The following is a 22195-nucleotide window of genomic DNA, read 5'->3' as shown; positions in this document are numbered from 1 at the left end:
ACGCTCTTGGTGATTTCGGCCGTCCACGAGTCGATGTATTCGATCTCGTCGTCACCGTCGCTCTTCTGGCTTCTGGCGTCTCGAAAGGCATCCCAGTCTATCCATCTGTGTGTTTTGACGCTGGTGTCGTTGTGTTCCGGTATGCCGATTTCCACGATGGTGTGGTCGCTGCCTAGGCCAAACTCCGTGTTTCTCCAGGTGATCGCGCCCCGGATGTCGTTCTTGACGAACGTGAGGTCCGGAGTGGTGTCCCGGGACACGGAGTTACCAATTCTCGCCGGATGTGTCGGGTCCGTGATGAGGGTGAAGTCGAGTTCCGTGGCGTCTTGGTACAGGTCGCGGCCCTTTGCTGTGTACTTGTTGTAGCCCCAAGCAGGGTTCATCGCGTTGAAGTCTCTGCACGCGATCAGCGTGTTACGGCCCGCTGCGGTGCTGGCTCTGTGCAGTAATGTCTTGAATCTCTGTTTTCTCTGAGATGGGTTGCTGTAGACGTTGAGCAGAAATATGCTTCCTTTTCTCTTCTTGCCCGGGATGATTTCGGTGAGTGTGTGCTCGATCTTGATATTGCTTTGCAGCTCATGTTCGACGAACGTGAGTGCCTTCCTGACCAGGGTGCACAGGCCTCTGCCGTCGGGCGGTCCCTTGTGCACTCTGTAGCCGGGGAGGGATGGTGCGTCGGTTAGTGTCTCTTGTAGTAGTATAACGTCTGGCTTGCGCGCGGCATGTACGATGTGCTGTTGGATGACTGCCTTCTTCCTTCCGAAGCCGCGACAGTTCCACTGCCACGCGGTTACACCTGCTGCTGCTGGTGTTGCGTTGGCGGCCATGATTGCGTTGCCGTGTACGGGGCTCCCTGGTTGGGTGGATGATGCGCGAAGAGGGGCGCAAACGTCGGGTGGCCTACCATCGGCTGTAGGGTCCTTTCGATGTAGGTGAATCTGTTCGTGTTATCGGCTTGGTAGGTCTCCATTGTTTGTTTCAGTGCTGTCACTGCTGCGATGTTTGTCTTGATTAGCTGTTCGAGTGTGCTGAATGTCGCTTCGAATTTCGCTTCGAGGCTGTCGATGCGATCGTTTTCTGTTTGCGTGCGCGTGGCCTCGATGGCTCGCTTCTTCGGTGCCGGTTCCTCTGTGGCTTTCTCCTGGATGTTCGTTGTCGTTTCCTCGGTCTTGCTTGTGCTCGGCGTGGATCTCTGTAGAGGCTCGTTGTTGCATAGCAGCAACTGACGAATCTCGTCGATCTCTTTCGTGAGGTTGTTGATGGTCGCTCGCAACGCCGCGTTTTCCTGTCTTAGGAGCTCATTTGCCTCCCGGCCCTTATTAATATCTTCTTTCTTCGTGGTATCGGTGATTTTCTGCGCGTTCCTTATGTTGTTTCCTTTCGCTGCGTCGACCCAGCTCACTGGCTCACGTGATGGTGACGTTTTCCTGCTGAGGCTTCTCTTGCAACAACTGCTGTCTCTGGATTTGGGCGCGCGGTTTTCCGATGGGGTCCTTGACTTTCGCGCAGCTGGCGGCTTGTCGAGTTGCGGGAAATCGCTCTCCGACAGCAGCTGGCGTTCGGCCTGTCGGCGCTCCCATTGTCGCTTGCGCACTACGTAGGGGATCTTGTATTTCGCCTTGCACGTTCGGTCTCCGGTCCGGTGTTCGCCTCCGCACAACTGACATTTTGGGGTACAGCGATGGTCTTCTGTAGGGTTCGCGAGTCCGCAGGCCAGGCACGTCTTGATTGTGGGGGTCGGGCAAACGTCCTTGCGGTGTCGCACTCGGCCGCACTGCTGGCAGACGTCGATCTGTTTCTTGTAGAGGCGGCACGGAATCAGGGTGACTCCATATCGGACAAAGTTCGGTACCTTGGGCCCCTGCAACACCACAATCGCAGTGGTCGTGCTTCCATTCCTTTTTGAGGCCACTGCTAGCGGGTTCCTCTCGTTGACGATCCTTCTATCTAGGTCTTCGGCGCTCGCGTCGATGGGGATGCCTCTGATGACGCCCTTCACGGTGCCGTGAGGTGCCGTGCATTATGCGCTGACCTCGTAGGGTTTGCCTTAAATGGATATTTCCTGAATTTTAGCGTACCTTGCCGCATTGTCTTCGCTCGGTGTATACTTACGACCATGATGTTCTGTTGTGTGTTGGGGCAGATGGTGTCCGCGGCGCTTTCCTCGCTCGTGATCATGGCCGCAGCGAGTATGGCCGCAGCGACGGTGGTGGTGCCGGTCTTGACGATGTCCAGTCCCCCTCTGGGTCTGACAACTATCTTGGTTTCTTCTAGTGGCATGGCTGGCATGCGTGCTGCCTTGATGGCCGAGGCTCTGACGTTCTTGTAGAATTTTGACCTCGTGCTTGTTTGACTCCCGCCGGGTCCGTCGGGCTTGCCGCTGGCGGGGGTCCGCTGGCGCAGCCTCGACATGCGTTCCCCCGCGAGCGTCCATCCGGCGTCGCTGTGGTATTCCTCGGGTGATATCTCTGTTCCCTGAACTTGAACGCACATGTGATTGTCCACGATCATTGTTGTTTCAGAGGGCGCCGCCATCTCGGAGCTGACGAGTGGCAGCCGCCGAGGTGTACGGCAGGCCGCTGTCGGTGCGATGGTGTTGTTGGGCCGAGTGTCCGCGGAACACGCCTAAGCTTAGCAATCCTCCGCACGGCGGCAGTAGAAGCAGTCACGAAATGTGGCAAAGAAAAACGCACCTCTGGGGTCAGCTGGTATCGGTCGATGCCGCTCGCCTTCACGGACACATTGGTGCAAGCAAAACTTTGGTACGAGGTAATTAGCACTGCGTAATTGGCTAGCAATCACGGAGCCGATCTCTGACTAGGGACGAGCGCTTCTTCTTCGTCGTCGTCTCCCCGGAAGATTAGAAAAACACCCACATAACCACAGCAGAGAAGTGACTACGTCAGGCGGCTCGACTGATAACTGTAGAAGTGTCATGCAAAACACACGGGTCATTCTCCGCTTCCGGTGACGTTTTCTTGACTTCCCTTTTAAATTATAAGAAGCTGATGCATAAATACTTTTCTAAACAACTGGTAAATTTGTAAATTTTCGCTTTTCCTTCCTGTCTAGCCGTTGCCCCGGCTCTCTCCCTTAGTAGATGGCTTCATTTGTCAACTCCTTGCGGCTCTTGTTTCCAGTTGCCAACTTTGCACAAAAACTTAATTCTGTACAATTGGGGAAAAAACAGACGACTTAACAAGTGACATTCAAATTGCTTATGGGCTTAACGTTTATTGCAGGGTTTGATGATGGACGCTGCTTCGCATTATTTTATTTTCCAGCTTATCTAACCCATATTGTGGGTATATGGTTCCGAGGATCTGCCACTGTCGCGGCAAGCCGTCACTCGAGGAAATAATGAAGCAAAAGGAAAAGTTGAACGCAACTGGCGTTTTTTCCAGCCGCAACTCGTTACACGAGCATACGGACCAGCTGAGTACGAACTGAATCCTTATCCTGGTGCCTGGATCAGTCTAAACAAAGAAAGTTGAACTAACAAATAAGCAACAGCGAGGCGCGTGACCGTTACAATAGATGGTGACATCTGAACGCAGCTCGAGTTAATCACGCGGGCACCAAATCGATGAAAAAACTGGCCTATGAGAAAAAAGCAGCAAAATGTAGACCGACAAATAGCTGTTGAGTCTCAAGATTGATTTGGCGGCGCTTTAGGAATGCGTGGGAGGTGTGGTGGCGTGGTCTTGGGTGGGGGCGGGGGGAAGGGGGATTATGCCGCTTAAATTTGGGGGGCAGCCCCCCCCCCCTCCGGCCCCTATCTGTGTACGTGCCTGCTAACCATACACGCGGGTGCGACATTTCATGACGTATAGTACGCATAGTGACTGCTGCTGGGCAGAATGGTCAGCAGCCGGGAAACTACCGGGCATCTCACAACGCTGGCTTGGATATCCTATACTCGCAGTCAGCTTTCTGTGGTAATGAAGAGAAAGTTACGAAGCCCGAGCTCCTGCACACGTTTTGCCGCAGTGCTTGCAAATATCCGTCCAACCGGCTACCGGTTTAACCGGAGGGAAGTGGGTCTGGAAGTGGGAAGTGGAAGCCGGTTATCCTAATTTCAAGAATGAATATTCAGGATGTCCGGTTTAAATAACCGGTTAGCCTGATATTCGGACACGAATATTTGGTGTTCAAAAAAGGGAACGGTAAGGAGGCTAACCAGAGCAGATGTCGGGTTTACAAGAGCGGTTGAATAATTAACTAGAAAGATAAGAATACAATGAGAACGAGAGGTATACTTTCACATCGAGTATACAGAATAACAAATATCCGATAATCCGGGCACTATTGACCGCATAAGCGATCCCTCCGGTTATCCGGTTTTCAAATCGAATAACCGGATAACCGGCTTTCCCGGAAGACCGGTTTGATGCACTACTTTACCGCGCCATGTAGTCCGGCCGCGCTTAGCAACGCTTGTGGTTTCGAGGAACAGACGCTGAATCGACGCAGCTTCCGCGTGTCGCGGTTTCGCGTTTTTTGAGACACGGAAGATTTAAAAAGAAACGCAATATAATCAACTTTAAGATCAAGCGGTGTATTTTGTCTATTTAGTTGTTGTGAATAAGGTAATTATGTTTCCGCTTCCCCGGCTTAAACCAACGCGGTTGAAAGCGCGGGTATTTCCTTTTTTTTTTTATCAGACGTGCTCTCGCTAGTGCGCACTATATCTCCGTAGATTTCCCTTCATTGCCACCGAGAGCTGTCGGCGAGTGTAAATGCAAGCGCTGCTTCAAGGTGGTCACAGCACCAAAGCGTTAACGCTATTCGACACCAAATTTCGTGAGCAGCCGTCTTGTTACCCAATCTCGTGGCGCATCCCTGCCCCCCCCTTTTTTTGCGCTCTGACATGTAAGCATGTTGGCACTCGATTTATTCAGTTTTCTTAAATTAGTTTATTTTTATAAATGCGCGCATGAAACCTGCATACACCTTCAACATATATGCTGTTTTTTTTTCTTTTGAAAGCGAAGCTTTTCTTTGCGAGCCTCACCGGGTCTCGTGACCACGGCTGCGGCCTGGCTGGTATCTTGCCGAATATGCCAACCAATCACCGCAGAGTGCGCACCGCTTGGTTCCTTGCACCACCACCGAATCCTTTCGGGTCCTTGAACACCACCACCGCATCGCCGGATGCAGGTAATGAGGAAGTAAACGCTTCTTGCGGATAGAATGGATTCGAATTGCACTATACGTACGTATGCGAACGCTGCCTCCGAAGCTATGATGCGTTCAAGAGGTCCGTCATACTCGCTAGTGTAGTCAGAAACTCCACTTAACAAAACGCTCGGTATAATTTGTGTGTGTCCGTGCTTGTGTGTGTGTTCGTGCGTGCGTGCGTGCGTGCGTGCGTGCGTGCGTGCGTGCGTGCGTGCCTGCGTGCCTGCGTGTACTCGTGTTTGGACTCATTATGCACTTATACAAAACTTCGATGTATATAGATTTCCATTTGTAGAATCTTCTGCATTTTTACAGGTCAAATTTATTTACTTTCAATAGCGTGTGGCGCGAGACATATAAAGCAACAATTTATAGAGCATGGTGGCCTGCTCTTAGTAGCATTACCTCACATCCAGAATGTGAAATGCAATAAACACTGTCGTTTCCCTCCACTTGTACGTATTGTAAAAGGTATTTCTCGAAGTGTGCGTTAATAACCCCTGTGCTAACTATAGGCTATAGAGCTATGAGGTAAATGTGTCGTGTACCGCACTCACATGCGCTATATGTTTTTGGCGGCTCAGACCAAAGCTTTTCTTTTTTTTAATTGGTTACTGCCACGTCACCAACGGTTGCGGGCAACGCGGTCTGTATTGCCGGCCGCTTGCTATTATGTGATCCACATCTTATAATTTTTCGAAAATATCATGACCGCATACATATTTCAGCGTGCGGAAAGACACAGTCAAAAGAGACTATTTACACTGCACTTACACTGGAGCCACACTACCAGGCATACACTCGCTCGCGCCAAGAGCCCAGATGCATCATCGTCTTTCTCGCGGCTCTTGAGCATCTGTGGATGGTATCGTTATACTACTCCCCTCCTCCCCCCCCCTCTCCTGGCGGCAAAAGCGCCGTCCCGGTACTGTTAAATATCTAATGAGCGTGGACAGTCGTAGGGCGTGAGTCTGGCGATGTAGAGAATGTCACTGGTTGTCCCAGTGGAGGACGTACTGGAAGTGGCTAGAATGATTTCGTAGGTGACATCGGTATCTTGGCGGAACACGCGATACGCGTGCCTGTGTAAAAGGAGAGTAGTTTGTCACAAAGGCGAACTTTACGAGATGGTGACCAAAGCAACACGAGGGTGCCGGGCGAAAAATGGACATCATGGTGACGGAGGTTGTGGCGGTGCTCTGTTTGTCTTGAGACACTTCGACGGGCGCGTGCAAGTTGGAGAGCATGGTCAGCACGGGCAAAAACATCCCGGGCATAATCGCTAGTTGAAGCTGTGGTGGACGGAAGCACAGTGTTTATGGTATCGTTGGTTATCCACCATACAAGAGGTAGAACTTTGAATAGCCAGCAGTTTCGAAAGGGGAAGAGTTAAGGTAATGTAAGGTAGAGCAAGGTCCCAGTCACGGTGGTCGACTGAAACGTATAGCAATATCATGTCTGTAACGGTTCGTTTCAAACGCTCAGTAGGGCCGTTTGTTTGTGGACGGTGGGAGGTGGTAATTTCATGCTGCATAAAGCAGACATGCATGATCTCGTAAATGACTTTGGACAGAAACGTATGGCTGTGGATATGAGTACTTGACGCGGAAAACGTGCATCCAAATGTTATCGTGTTGGAGGAAGTCCGCAACATCAGTTGCGCAAATGGCCGGTAGAGCGCGTGTTATGGCGTAGCGGGTCGCATTGTTCAGCCGCAACGACAGCATAACCCACTTGTTCCCTGATGTAGAAACCGGAAAAGGGCCGATAAGGTCTAAGTAAAGCCCCTCAATTTTTCAAAGTAGCGCCATTCTTAGATCTTTCCGCCACCCCGCTCACCCAGGCGCTTCCTCCTCCACTCCTCCTGTCGCCCCAGCCTCCTCCGCTCCCCCATTGGCCAATCTGTGTCACGTGAAAGCGGGCCCCGCGCTTTTGTATATTTTTTTCTTTTCGGCGCAGAGCAGGCGCCGCGCTTTTGTATATCTTTTCTTTCCAGCGCGCTGCGACCCCCAATCTTGGGCCTGCGACCCCCATTCTTGGGCCTGCGCGACGAAGTACGGCAGGCGGTTTGAAGGAGCGAGGTAGTTTTATACAATGTGTTAGGGCCGAGTGCTTAATTGCGATGCCGCGCTGCTGCGCCTACGGTTGCCACAACAGACCCAGTGACGGCAAAAAGCTTTTTGTTTTACCATCCGCCGGGCGCAACGCAAAACGAAGAAAAGTGTGGATTCACAAGATCGGGCGGGCTGACTTCGAGCAAGTGGCAAAGAACGCGCGGCTTTGTGAAGTGACACGGCTCCTCCAACCTCTTCATTTGACGCCCATGTCAAAACGGGCCCGTGTCCAGTGCATTGGGGGTGCGTTAAAGAACCCCAGCTGCAAAAAAAATTAATCCAGAGCCCCCATTATGGCGTGTTTATGAGATCGTGGTGTTGGGATGTAAAACCCAAGGATCAACTTTTCTTCTGTCTTGTGTGCCTTGACTGTTCCAGTTAACGCAACACTGCTTCCTTGTGAAAACTTACAACGCAAAAGAATACAGTCGCACGTAGTATACAGAGATAAAATTAGCGCTTCAACAAAAGTGTTGCTGGTGCCAATGAGGGAGGGGGATAATTATTTTCTGAACCTCTTTCCAGTTGTCCCATCAAGTTCCTTCTTTCTTTTCTATCAAATTCTATCCATTTGCACTGTAATAAATAAATAACGATTTCATATGCTGGTACGTTGTTAAAATTATCTATACCGCCTATGTGTGAAAACGTTGCTCATGGCCACCACAACCTGTGCATGAGCTACGTACATCTGTAAAAGGCGCGGAACAGAAACGGCCCTGCTGCCAGGCATTGCTGACCGCAGACAGTCGGAATCTCTCACGCGCCGGCCGAACAAAAGCATCCTGCAGGTACGTAAATTAACCTACGAAACCACGTGCACATACTTTCGCGCTGTCAAAACCTGAAACTCTGGTAATTACTCGCGTGTCTGAGCACACCGCGTGCTTGTGTCGTGTTTCAGCAACACGAACTTTCAACGTGCGCGCGCTTTACGCCTTAAATACGCCTTGAATAATGGTGCTTTTCTCTATTTCTTCCGCAAATCCGACACGACATTCTTAAGGCCAGTTACCGACTGACAAAGCAAGATCTAGATTGAAAAAACTGCTCCGCAGGACTCGAACGAACTTTTCCGCGGATTTCCTCCCGTAGCGTGTTAGCCGTCGTCTGCTACGGCAGGCCCACCACCAGCGGCGCCACCGTCGAGGCCGCGCCGAGCGGAGGAGGAGGGAAGTGAATGGCGCTACTTTGGGAGATTGAGGGGTTTGAGGTCTAAGCCGAAGGAAGGTCTCGGCCGGGATATTAAGTGGCTGCAGGTAACCGGCGGTTAACTGGGATGGCTTCTTGCGTCGTTGGCATAGGTCAGAAATGGTGACGTAACGTCGTATGGAATGGGCAAGGCCCGGCAAGAAAAAACGTTGGCGTACTCGATTGTAGGTTCCAAATACGCCGAGGTGTCCCTCCACTGGTGCGTCGTGAAACTCTTCTAGGACGGTTGAGCGAAGGTGTTTAGGTATAACAAGTGAAAAATCAAAGCCGTATGGATGAATTTTACGGCGGTACAAAGTATACCGTCGCGGTGGACGAAGAGGCGTAGTGTAGCATCGGCCGGAGAAGGTTCAAAACGGTCGATGAGTGCTTTGATGTAGTCGTAACGGTATTGCTCGCCGGCGATGTGAAGAAGCTGTGATACTGAAAAAGCGCGAGCAGCACTGTCAGTATGTATTTGAGGGGTGAGAGTCGTCAACAAGGTAACGCGACAAGGTGTCAGCGTCTTGGTGCAGGCTGCCAGACTTGTAAACCACGGAATATGAAAACCCTTGGAGCCTTAAAGCCGATCGACAAAGCCGGCCTGTAGGATCCTTTAGGGATGAGAGTCCGCAAAGAACATGACGGTCAGTGACTACGGAGAAAGGACGACAGTAGCGGTAGGGACGGAACTTCGCAACCGCCCAGACAACAGCAAGACATTTCGTTTCCGTAATTGAATAGTTGCGCCCCGATGGTGATAGCAGGCGACTTGCATAAGCAATAGCGCGATCCTGGACACGCTGACACTGGGCTAGGAAAGTACCAATGCCATGACCGCTGGCATCGGTGCGCAATACTGAAGGGGCATCAAGGTCGAAGTGGGCGAGGATGGGGGGTGAGGTGAGAAGAGTGACGAGACAAGAAAAGGCGGCGGCTTCTGAAGTACCCCTCGAGAATTGTGCGCCTTTCTTCAAAAGGTTAACAACTAACAAAAGGTCTAACAATTGCCGCAAAATCTTGAACAATACGACGAACGCACGAGCATAGCGCTACAAACCGGAACCGAAAAGCGTCGAACAGGGCGAGTTCTGGCTGTACTCCGGAAGCGTCGACGAGATGGCCCAGGACAGTAGTTTGGCGAAGGCCAAAACGATATTTTGACGAGTTGCGTTGCAGGTTTGCCGTTCGAAAAACGTCAAGTATAGTTTCTAAACGCTCAGGGTGAGTGTCGAACGTTGGCGAGAAGACGATGACATCGTCGAGGTAGCAGAAACATGTGGACCATTTAAAACCTTGGAGCAAGGAGTTAATCATATGCTCAAAGGTGGCCGGAGCGTTACATAATCCAAAGGGCATCATCGGTTGTTATGAATGTGGTCTTTTCTCTGTCCATATCGTCAACAGCAATCTGCCAGTATCGAGAACGAAGATCAATAGAAGAGAAATGGGTGAAACCGTGCAGGCAGTCAAAGGGCGTCGTTTATACGTGGGAGCGGGTACAGACGCCTTTCTTAGTAATTTTGTTCGGATGATGCTCGTCCGCACAGAAGTGGCTCGTGCCGTCCTTCGCCTCAATGATGTTTTTGGCAAGCATTTTGTTCACTTCACTTCGGATTGATCCGCGTTCCGACGCAGAAACTCGATATGGTGGTCGGTGAATAGGTGTAGCATCGCCAGTATGAATGCGATGCTTGACCGCAAGCGTCTGACCTAAAGGGCGATCGTCGAAGTCGAAAATGTCTTAGCAGTGCGATAAAACTTTGCGGAGATTTTCAGCCTGCGCAGATGACAGGTCCGCCGTAACCATTTTCTTTACGTTAGCATCGGCGCAGGAGGCTGGCGCGGAGGGCCTGCTAAGGTCGGAAGACTCATCGGTTGTTAAAGCCGCCACTTGATGGTCGCCCAGAGAAACAATGTTGGCAAGACAAACACCTTGTGGTAGAATTCGCTTTGGCAATCCAAAGTTAAAGATAGGCATGCGGGTCCAGTTAGCCCTAATAACAGGAACATTATGAGCCACGGTGACGTGATCCTACAGTGTAATGTCGGACAGAGGAGTAACGAGGTAATCGCCATCAGTAACAGGTGGTGAATACGACAGTCCAATATAGGCTAATAACTTTGGTGGCAGGCTAATAAAGCCTGTGGGGCGTAAGCGGCATGGGGGTGCGTCCGAAAGTTCTGCGAGAATCGGCAACTCAAGGCAAAGGGTACTGACAGACCAGTGCATAAACGCCGAATGCCCAGGGAGAAAATCGAGTCCGTGAATTAGGTCGTGGGGGCAACGAACAATCACGGTGAAGATACCATGAGTGTAGCGGCCGGCGATACTAACACGTGCCGTAAACATGCCGATGATAAGGACAGTGTACACCGCAACGCGGACGAATCGTACCTGTATACGCTGCGGTGTGGAGTTTCCTGAGTCGTCGTTGAAAATAAGAATGCACCACCACGTGGGGCAGAAACTCGGAGGTTAACACTGAAGCTAGAGGACAAGTTAAGGACCGCTGAAACAAGCGATGGAAGGGAAAAGCTAAGGCCTATAATGTTGGGACATGAACAGAGTGGTGTGGATCACAGAGCAAACAGGGGTATAGTGGTAGTCAAATTTAAGAGGAAAAATTGGAGCTTGGTCCATTTGGTCCATTAGTCCATTAGTCCAATTGGTCCATTAGAAATACAGGGTGGGCCCTAGGAGAGAGGAAGCACTGTCAAAGACGGCAGAAAATTAGATGGCGTAATGAAATAAGGAAATTTGCAGGCACAACTTCGAATCAGCTAGCGCAGGTCCGGGGTAATTATAGTTCACTATAGTTGCACATAGGGCTTGTTAGTATTTCATGATAGAGGCAAAAGGCGTAGAGACGACACACACATTTGGCGCTAAATTTCAATAATGAGAATTAAATAATATTCAAAAATTTATTGCGCTGAATTCACAAATTTTAATGAAGGGTTTCTTAAGTGAGAGAATGAAAAGATATAAAGAACATCGCACAAAGCGACTGAGAGACATGAGTGACGTAATTTTGCCCAGGCCTGATGTTAGTCCGGGGTTGTGTGTGTTTGTGTGTGTGTGTGTGTGTGTACACACACACACACACAATATACACCTTTGGGGTGTATATTTGTTCCACAACGATAATCGTCATCTGCTATGCTTGCGTTTCCTTTCTTGAAAACGCCGCTGCGCTCAGTACTTTCTTGTCGAGAATGCTGTGACACGCTGATAACGCGCATGCCGTTCGCGACTTGAAAATACCGGGCTCGAAGCGTTAAATAAAAGAAATACGGGCAAGGCAGATGACGATTATCGTTGTGGTGCAAAATATATGCCCCAATGTGAGCAAACTTTTTTTAAGAGTGTCTATTTTATTTCATATATAGGATCACTCTTGTTCGAGTATTGACGTCCCGCTTCTACATACACTCTTAGCACGGTAACCTTTACTAAAGGGGTACATTCTCACAGATTTGTGCACCTTTAACTTATAAGTTACAAATCAACCTTTACAAATTTAACTTCTATTAAAGGTAAGAAAGCGTGCACCTCAACTAGAGGTTACAACACTTTAACCTCTAGTATAGGCATACAGTATTGAGTGTCTTTGCCTAAATATAAAGGTTACTTTTACAATATACCGGTTGAACGATTAAAATGTTCACACAAAGCGGCTTGCAGGAGGTCCCAGATGGACACCGTGCTGCGCATGCTCCGTATATAGAGCCGGTGTCGCCTAGCAACGGGGACGCGGCTCTTCTTTCTGCGGTATGTTTCATAAAAGCCCGTTGCTCTGCGCATGCTCCGCCAAGGCAGTTGTCGCCTAGCAACAAAGGCGCGTCTCTTCCTTCTTTCGCGCTTCTTTCTGCTTGCGCCTCTTCTTTCTTGCGCGCTTCTTTCCGCGGCCGGATTAAGCAGACTACAACCGGGCGCGGAGAAATGTGAGCCTTCGCGGAGGAAGCCCCTCGGCCAGTCCTTTCCGGACGCTGCCTTTACATGCGCTTGCGCTTCGAAATAGTTCACGTGTCCACCTCGTGCGGTTTTCGGGACAAAGGGTGTCGCTTTGTCTCTCTGAACCTAAGTAAGAAAAAAGAAAAAAAAAAGAAACATTGCGTTTTGCAGGCAACTTAGACCTTACGCATACCGCAACATCTCTTGTTTGGCCTAAAAAATATTAAGACAAATGCAAAAAGTACAACAAAGGTGACCGCGGGAGCCAGAGAAATTTCTTTACTTTTGAATAGTATATTGTAAGTGACAGACTCATTTTTTTGGGCTACAGTTCTGTAGCTGCTAATCAATAAATGAGGCAAATTTTCGCTTTGCCAACGACAAGTGTTCAGACTTTTGGCTCACGCTGTTGCGGTTTTTATCCTCCTGCACATGCGTTTGTGTTTACTCGGTGGATTGTTCCTAAGGTATCATCTAGCACGCGAAAATGAAAAAAAAAATGAATTTCAGCTCACTGATTCTACTTTTTAATTTTTGCATGCTGAATGATACCCTTGGTACAATCCACACAGCAAACGCAAATGCATGCGCAGGAGAAAAACACAGCACGGGTAAAGGGCCTGAACACTTGCCGTTGTTCATAAGCAAAGCAAAAATTTGCTTCATTTATTGCTAATAGCTACACAATTGTACCCAAAAACAGTATGCGTCTGTCACTTGCTATGCCATTCGTAAGTGGAGATATGTACTCCCGCACTCCTCCTTGTTGTGCTTTGTGATAGCTAGAAAATTTTTTGACTAGATATCATTGCAGTCGAAGAGATGTTACGGCTTGCGTAAGTTGCCAGCAAAACGCAGTGTTTTCTTTTCTTTTTTTTGCTTAGGCTGAGAGAGACACAGGGACACCCTTTCCTGTGGAAACTACACGAGGTGGATAGGTGAACTATATCGAAGCGCAACCACGTGTAAAGACAATGTCCAAAAAGGACTGGCCGAGTGGCGTCCTCCGCGAGGGCTCACGTTTCTCCGGGCATGGTTGTCGGCTGCTTAATCCGACCGCGAAAAGAAGCGCGCAAGAAAGAAGAGGCGCAAGCAGAGAGAACCGCAAAAGAAGGAAATGACGCACCTCTGTTGTTTGGCGGCAGCCGACTCGGTGCACCATGCGGAGATTTGGCCTTTCTGGAACAAAACCCAAGGTGGCGCCTCCCCGTTGCTAGGCCGCACCCGGCTCGTCGGACCATGTAAAGAGCGGGGCCCACATGAAATTCTCTGAAAAAAAAAAGGAACGCTCAACTGAATGTGGTGTCAAAAGTTTACTTTCATTTAAATCACTTAAATCGTTGTATTTCAGCCAACGAAGGGCTACCATGATACTACTATACTGTATCCCTTGGGATTTCTGACGAAATGAAACTCCCCGTGCGGCACCTTTTGAGCAAATATGTAACGGTAATGTTCTCAAAAATACAGTTCAAAACACAATTTGAACGCCTGAGGAGGAGGCGCCGTTAGCTTGTATAAATAATCTGAGTATAAATTGACAGTTCCACAGGCAGTATAAGGTTAACTTCAGAATGCAACAACTTTATTTGAAAATACAACATAGAATACACCAGAAGTACAGCAGGCCTTGCTGGCACATGACTAGATCTGAAAATTCAACAGAATACTATCACTTGCATCATAACACAGGAATTTTTAAAATCATATCACTATGTTTCAGCCATGCATGTCGTCAATAACTTCGTGTTAACTGTCCATGTAAAAACTTGTACTGCTGTCAGGAAGCAAGAAAACAAGGCAAATATTAGTATATGAGATTGAAGGAACAAAAACTGGACACTTGTGTTCAGATCCACATTGGACACTACATAAAAAAAGCTTTGCACATCAATGTGCAGCATTAGAGCAGGTCAATAAAGACGTTGCCAATGCAATGTAGCCGATGCAAAGAATATAAAAAGTATTGGCTATAGGTGAACGTAAAAAAGAAGACTGGACCACAAGGCCATGCATGCATGCAGCCCATCTATACCTGAGCAACGTTTCCTTAGTGTTAGCATTGACCACCACTGGCATCAAAAGACAACTTGTTGCTCTTACAAACATCAGACAAAGCTTAACCAGGAGATGTGCGAAGTGCTGGCTTGTGGGCCAAATGACAAAAGGCTGGAAGTGGTTATGCTTACAGCATAGTGAACTCTCAGTTTAGATCCTTTTGACAATGCAAACGTGAACATTTTTTATTAAAATTACTACATGACACATTTTACTATCTAGCTAACAATGTCAAGGATGGGATTCAAACTTCTTGAATGCACTACCTATTTAAAATAAATATTGAAAAAGGTCATTTGGGCACTGCTATGCAGAGTACTGCACAATTACGCTATCATCTAGAGGCTAGCAGTTAGAATAACTCAGTGAAAAAGAAAGGCCGCCATAATTCACATTGCACGAATTTAAGAATTTTGAGCAGCTAAATAAAATACTTGTGCACAATACTAAATGCCACTTGCATGAATGGATGTATTACCTCAGTAATTTTCAATAAAACAGTTATAGAAAGGCATGCAACTGTAATGCACAAAGTGATGCATCTGTTCACCACCTCCTGGCAACAAGTGAACATTAATGCAAGGTGAAAATTGTTAACTAGACTTTGAATCAAATCACATTCTTTTTCTTCAGAAGAGCAAAGAAACACTTCAATCTGTTATTTATGAGCCCTCTAGGCACAACATTGCTGGGAAGCACAAGTTTCTGCATCAGCGCCAGGAATGGTGCAAATGCATATGGATAATCGAGGTTCTTGATGTAGTAGGTTAAAATACAATAAATTACAGCTAGCTCCAGGCTGCCGTTCGAGACCCAAATTATTTCTTGCCTGCTGCCAGCATAAACACACGTTTGTTCGCTGCATGTGTAGACGTGGGGAGCTGCAATCTGGATATCACCACTGGGCAGTGGAGCCTACAAGGACACTTAGAGCCTATAAACATTCGCCTATCAAACATTAAATATGCACAGCATAATGTGAACTGACGAAGTAAAATTTATCAAAAACGTGCAGTACTGCAGATGCAGAGCACAACTCAACCCGAAAGAGCCCAACCATTCTACATCAAGGAAAATTAGAACTGGCTCACCTTTAGCTCTCATTAAAGCATGCAGGAAAAAGCAATGAAATGTTATTTTACCGAAAGTAATCAGTATAATACCAATTTTCGTTTGTTTGCTCAACTATATACAACTGAAATCTCACTAAAGGATACTACTGTTTAGCGCGTAATTATGCCCTGTTCCCACAAGATACGCATTAACGAGATTTCACCAGGTAAATTGGTGAAGCATCGCACACTTCATGAGCTGGCTGTGTGCACGTTCCGTCCGACAGGATGTCTCTTACGGTTTTTGCTTACCTCACCTTTATTAACTTTGAAATGCAATAAATCACATTTAAATTAAATTGTTAAATATAAATTAACAATTTCATCTAATTTCATTAATTTGCTCCTTCTCTACATTTTGTGCCTTCATGTGTTAATTATCGTGTAGTCTAGCTAAACGGAAGTAGTGAATAAAAAATAGCACCAAAATACTACCATACCTCAATTTAAGCGCATATAAAGTATGAGCAATGCCTCCATCCTTAGTATTATTTCAGGGGAAGAAAATCTAAGGCGACAACATTAAATCGTGTAATGATGCTCCGCTCGACTCGCACCACTGACCAATACAAATGATAATGCTACAATATAAGTACTGAACAGGAACACAGATGTGAGTAAAAGTAATCACAAGGTGAATGCAGAAAGCTTTCTGGACGATATGTGAAAAGTTTACAAATGAGTGTAATATTTAGTATCGTTACATTTGAGATGTTTTCCTTATGAACTAGTAAATTATATTTCACATCACATACCTTGGCCGCATTCAGTATCGCGGATCTCTTTGTCCATGGCAACCACTGGGCTGTCAAGTGGGGGCTCTTGCACATGGGACTACGGTGCGGAGTCTGGAACAAACAAGTGAAAACAAAGCACCCAATAAAACCAATTCTTTCCTGTATGCGCTATGCATTTACCTTTAGAGCAGCCAGGTTGTGATTCTTGCACAGGCATTCAGGCCGATTCATTTTCTATGGAGGCACCAACTGGGACAGTCCTCTCTAAAGCAAAAAAAAGAAAAAAAATATATATAGATCCCACGCACTGTGGGAATCGATGCAAGCAAAGCTTTCTGTGCTGTTTGCGTTCAGTGGCAATATTTGGCGGTGATGTTGACGGCCTACGACAGTCGTCATGCGATGGTAAATGTTACCTTACGTGCACCACTTGTGTTTGCCTACGTAGTACACCAAACAGCGAGGCGTGTTTGCTCGAGGCATTGTTGTGCGCCATTGTTCGTATGCTGCAAGCAATTTAGCACTGCCATTCTTCACACGGGCGCATGGCATCGTGGCTGAAATGTTTATTTGCTCGACAGCCGCTTGCGTGTTGTCGTCTTGACGCTGCGGTACTGAGTGCAGCTTTGCGTCTGCACGCCTGCATCAGTTGTCATCATGTACAAACTTGCAGGGTGTTTATTTTTCAGAAATAGCAGAAACGTGCCGTTTCATTCTTAAACTAACATTTTTACAGTTTCTCCGCAACTGTTGCCATGTCTTGTAGCGACTCTTTTATTTAGGCGACCCGAAATGAAGCATGCTTTCTGGTGGCGTCTTTCCATTCTTCCACATCATACTATGTATGCAAGGCGCCATGAGCGAATATCAACTATTATTCATCCGTTTGGTCAGGACGTTGGGTTTACAAATTTTCTGTATTATCTTTCCATTGACTATCTCCCCTCTGGAAATTTGCACGTGAGTACAAAAGCGCTGCAGCTTCTACAATGCTTATACCGCAGGCTAACGCGTAATTACAGCGCTCCAGAGGTAATTGTGTCGATGGCCGAGGAGTTTCAGAGGACATTGTGACGACTAAAGAACTCCAGAGGGCATTGTGGCGACGCCCGCGCAGTTCTTGCTGGAAAGGGCTCACAGACGTCACTCCCGCGTCCCTACTATGTACAAGTACAATGTAATTTCTCGTACACTGCGTACATTATGTACATTACGTACTCAACCACTCCCCGACGCCGCGTGCAGGTCAGCGACAGCAGCAGCAGTAGAAAAGCCGAAGGAAGTGGCAAAAAAAAGCTTCGCTTTAAAATATTTGATACACTAGGCAATCAAAAAAGCTTTGGCCAACATTCCACATTATACTAACCATATTGCACTGAGGAGACTAGATGTGCAAGCTTCCACAGTTTCATGTGACACTGAGGCCTCGAACAACGGTGCCTGGCACATTGCATTGCACCTTTGCCTCGGCTGCATTTTTCGTTTCTGAAATTATAGACGCAACGAAACGACATCATTAGTGTTCACAAAGTAATGCAGAGCGCTGTGCAGAGCTGTAGGCAAAAAAAAAAAAAGACGCGTACATAAGCAAAATTCGTGCGAAAGCTACACAACATGTATTCTCTGAAACAACGCTGTATATAATTATACATCATTGTGCGAAATTGGAATGCAAGTTGTAAGAGAAGGGGTGACGTTGCGGTAAAAAGAGAATTGTGTATTCTTCGCAGTTAGTCAATGCTAACCACCGATTCTTACGTTAAATTACTGGCCCGTTTGACTAAAAGAAAATAAAAAACACGCATTTTTACCCAAAAAGCGAAGCACTAATAGCGATAGCAAAGCATTAGACCACTACTCAAACTAAGGTACGTAGTTTTACCTGCCGTAACAGTAATCATTAGCTTACTAATAACAATGGTGTCACGCGAGCACAGGCATTAATGAACATATCTCATTTGACGACCGCGAACAATCGCTATCAAGTTGACTTGAAGAACGCAGAGGGGAGCGAACGTTTGTTTTGTTGCTCCCTTAAACGCGTCTCCGAACTTTTGAGATTACGCGACCTCCAGCACTACTCGCACCGAAAGAAAGCAGAAATGCAACCACGAACCGCCTCGGCTTGCCCGAACTCTGCACACACCGCAGATTACCTCCAGGCCAGGGCGCGGGCAGTCACGCACCACCACAGCATGGCTAACGGAGGGTGCACGAGGCGAGTTGTGCAATACTGAACGATTTCTGTCAAGCACATCAGCCCAAAGCACGGCGTCAGTACAAGAAACGTATTGTTGAGGTCATTTAGTTGCCCTGACACAACTCATCCCGCCGACAAGCTCAATATTTTAGAAAGGTCTAATCCAATATTTGCACAAAATGACAACATGACAACATCGAATTTAGCTCAATGTAAATCGAAGAGCATAAAGAAGCAAACATATCAACAATAACCTTTTTCAGAAACACTTACGCGAAGCGAGAGCATGCATCATGTCAAATGTTGAATTGCGAACTATAAAGAATTCACGTACTATCCACCCAAAAATAATTTAAAGCAAAAGTTCTGCTTACCGAGATCACATATTTTTCCGTGTGCATTTGGGACGTGGTCACAATAGTCACACCTCACCAGGTTGTCACTTTCCGACAGGCGCAGAATGGTGTATCGCTTGCACTCACAACCCGGCTCGTTGCAGCGACCGCGCAACACACCGAAAAGGTCTCTGCTGCACAAAGGCATGAGGGTGCAGAGGATGGCGCAAGTTCCCAGTAGAAGCGGTAATAACTACTGCAGACTTCAAGTGGTGGCAGCACACAATGGTGATCGGGTGGTATCCAAACAAGTCAAATATAATGGCCGTCTCAGAACGACAACAACGACAGGACGACAGCGCGCTAACCACTCCCGCCGGCTCCGAGCCTCCCGCTCCCGCTTAAAATCTTCCCAGCGTGCAACTCGAGCTATCTCGATTGGGCCGAGGAGGAGAGATGATAGCACCGTGGATGGCCGCGCTCCGGTGTGGCTGATGCCTGGTCGCTGCCGCCATGTTAGAAAAAGGCACTTAGAGGCACAAGCAAAAATGAAAAAAAAAATGAAAACAAGCAATGAATTACAGAAATAAATGTCAGAGGTGCCAGTGATGTTATTGGTGTGATGGTGGAAGCATTTCGTGTTTGGACAGTGGTAAAGATTTCATTTCTCAGTTGGCGGCTTCACACATTTAACGCTCTTTTCATCTGTCTATGTCTCCTAAAAAAGACAACGGAGCGGATGGCGCTCGCTTGTATGTGAGTGTAGCGGCATCCTGTTCATTTCACTGAACGTTTGGCGCGTTTCGTGTCTGCTGTAACTTAAATTTGCGGTCGTTGTAATGCCAATCTTCGGCACAGCTTATAATGCCCAAAGAAAGTTGGCAGTGGAATCAGTTGCTACAAGCTTTTAAAACATCCTAAGTGCAATGCAGAATGGTTCGCCGACATGTAGGTTGTTTATTTAAAAGCAGTTACGCCGGTCGCGTAGCGCGTACCGCATCCCCAGCTCCCTCGCCGCGCGTTTATACTTCAGTACGCACGCTGCCTAGCTGGTACCGCGTGTCAGCATGGTTTTCTTATGCACGCGCTTCTTGCACACTAACTATTAACCTCATCTTGAGCGCTTATGGTTGAATTAAGCATGGGAAATTTTTGGTTGACAGCATCAAGGCAGTGCAGGGAATGAAACGAACCCGGTTAAAGGCAGAAAATGTATGCAGACAACTGAAAGGTTCTGAGCAGGGACATTTTAGTAGACAAGTTGAATTATATTGATATGTGATAGAACCATCCAATGTTTTCAACAACCTTTTACTGAAAGACCCAACGCGTTCGTGTGCTTTTCATTTGCTGTTCTTCCTCGCCTCGTACATGAATTTTGTTAAAACATATTCACTTTTTCTAAAGAAACTCGCCCGCTATTGTTTCTCGTGTTGAAATACCGATGTTCCATGCCTGTCTCATGGTGGCTAGAATGCGTGCGAGAGCAGGGGGCTTCCGTCACGTTCGACCACTGGGTTTCGGCAGGCAGTGCACGCCACATCATTCGATGACACAGTCTTCGTTGCTGATATTTCAAATAAGGTTGTGTGCCAAGTATGGAGGGTCGTCAAAGAACAGCGCGCAGATGAACTTGCAAGTGCGATCATGCTTGATTTATTTTTTGGTTTTAAATCGTGAAAAATGTAACTGCTTGGCTGACAGAAATTAAGACCGAATACAGCCCGAACTGCCGAAGTCCTACGTTTGTAATAACCAGATCATAAATGCAGAGCACGAACACATTAGGATACATTTATCAGCAAACGTCCAATCCATGATGTAGGTCTCCTCACTGATGCGCTGCAGTGTTCTTTAGAGGTTAAAATCTAAAGGTTACAAGGCGCTTTGCGCTGAATTAACCTTTAAATCCGTCAATTTTGACTCTTGTAACCTATAGATATATATATACGTAACAACATTTAATTAAAACATCAACATATTTCGCATGTAACCTTTATTTTATAAGTTACTCGTGATTACAGGTTACCATAAAAGGTACCGTGCTAAGAGTGTAGACAGGATTGCCGTCCATCGTACGCATACATTCGCTCATACTGTAGGCCACAAGATGAGCAGAACCTTAGGCACAGGCACTACATTGCTTCGGCTTAGTGCTGAATTGAAACTATGAGCGGTATAATAGCAGTCTGAGCCTAACACGAAATACGACAGTGAATTGCTCACGTAAACTACGAACAGGACAAGCGCAAGTTTGAAGAAGCAATCCGGAGCGAAGAACTCGCTCCCCAACTCTGGGCCGTCCAGCAGGTCCACGACGCCGCCAGGAAACTCAACCTCCCGGTTCCGTCGTGGGAGACGCCCACTCCATAAGAGCCCAAAGCTCTCGTGGCCTGCAGGACCTGAATAAAGTTGATTTCCTTCCTTCCTGAACAACAGCAACAAGTTTTGATAATTAGGAACGCATAAGCGTTGTTGTTGTTGTTGTTGTTGTTGTTGTTGTTGTTTCATCTCGAATGGAGAATTACAACCCCAAAAGCGTCAATAGAAGGGCTCAAAACTGATCAATGACAAACTTGATGGTTGTGAGAGACGGGCGCTACACATCTATTTGTTACTACCTTGAGTGTCATGACGAGTATGAAAATTCAGGCTATTGCGCGCATAAGGAAACAAAGCCTATCAGAAATTAAGCAGAAGTTCGCAGCCCAGTAATAATGTTTCTAGAGAGTTTTATAACAGGGGCTTAAACGTTTGGGGCACTAAAGAAATAGTGTCGAAGCCACTGCGCATGCGCGAGACACAAACTGCGTTTAGGTTTTGCATCGGGCACGCTATTTCACTGATTTAGCGGGTGTCCCAAACGCTGCCCCAAAATCTTTGAGTAAGCAAACATGGCGGCACCCATCGAAACAATGGCTCTAACCTAGCAACAAAGTGAGTTCGATTTTTGGTAACGCCTGAAGTTCGCAAGCTAGGCGAAGTGACTGCAATTGTCCCTTTCTCCCAAGTAGCGTGTGTTATGAAGATTGATTCATTAGACACTGCTGATTCTGAATTAGCTTGTCGATTCCATGGCTTGTAGGCCTAACACGGCTTAAGTTAGGTGGTGAAGGCACATAAATTTGGTAACTCCAAACTAAGCGCAACTAATTGCTTGCTCCTAATGGAATAACCTCTAAATCGCAATTAAACGCGGAAACGTGAATGTCAAAATTACTCCTCTTATCATAAAATAGTATATCTGATTTTAATATTTATAATAGCTTTTCTTTGACGCTGTAGTGGCGCTGAAAGTGAAAGGCGGTA

General features: G+C 47.2%; 1 long non-coding RNA gene and 1 pseudogene across 1 annotated transcript; both read right to left on the bottom strand.

Annotated features, from left to right (window-relative positions):
- Positions 1-952: 952 nt before the first annotated feature.
- On the bottom strand, positions 953-2493 carry LOC135899199 (uncharacterized; annotated as a pseudogene).
- Positions 2494-14160: 11667 nt separating this feature from the next.
- On the bottom strand, positions 14161-19606 carry LOC135899172 (uncharacterized). Its single transcript, XR_010563549.2, has 5 exons — positions 18926-19606; positions 17718-17836; positions 16532-16615; positions 16370-16462; positions 14161-14221 (listed from the first exon to the last, which is right to left on the bottom strand). It is a non-coding gene; the product is annotated as an uncharacterized lncRNA (long non-coding RNA).
- Positions 19607-22195: the final 2589 nt, after the last annotated feature.

This window comes from Dermacentor albipictus, chromosome 5, assembly GCF_038994185.2.
Source record: "Dermacentor albipictus isolate Rhodes 1998 colony chromosome 5, USDA_Dalb.pri_finalv2, whole genome shotgun sequence".
In the NCBI taxonomy this organism is placed as follows: Eukaryota; Metazoa; Arthropoda; class Arachnida; order Ixodida; family Ixodidae; genus Dermacentor; species Dermacentor albipictus.
This window is presented reverse-complemented; position numbering and strand designations above follow the sequence as displayed.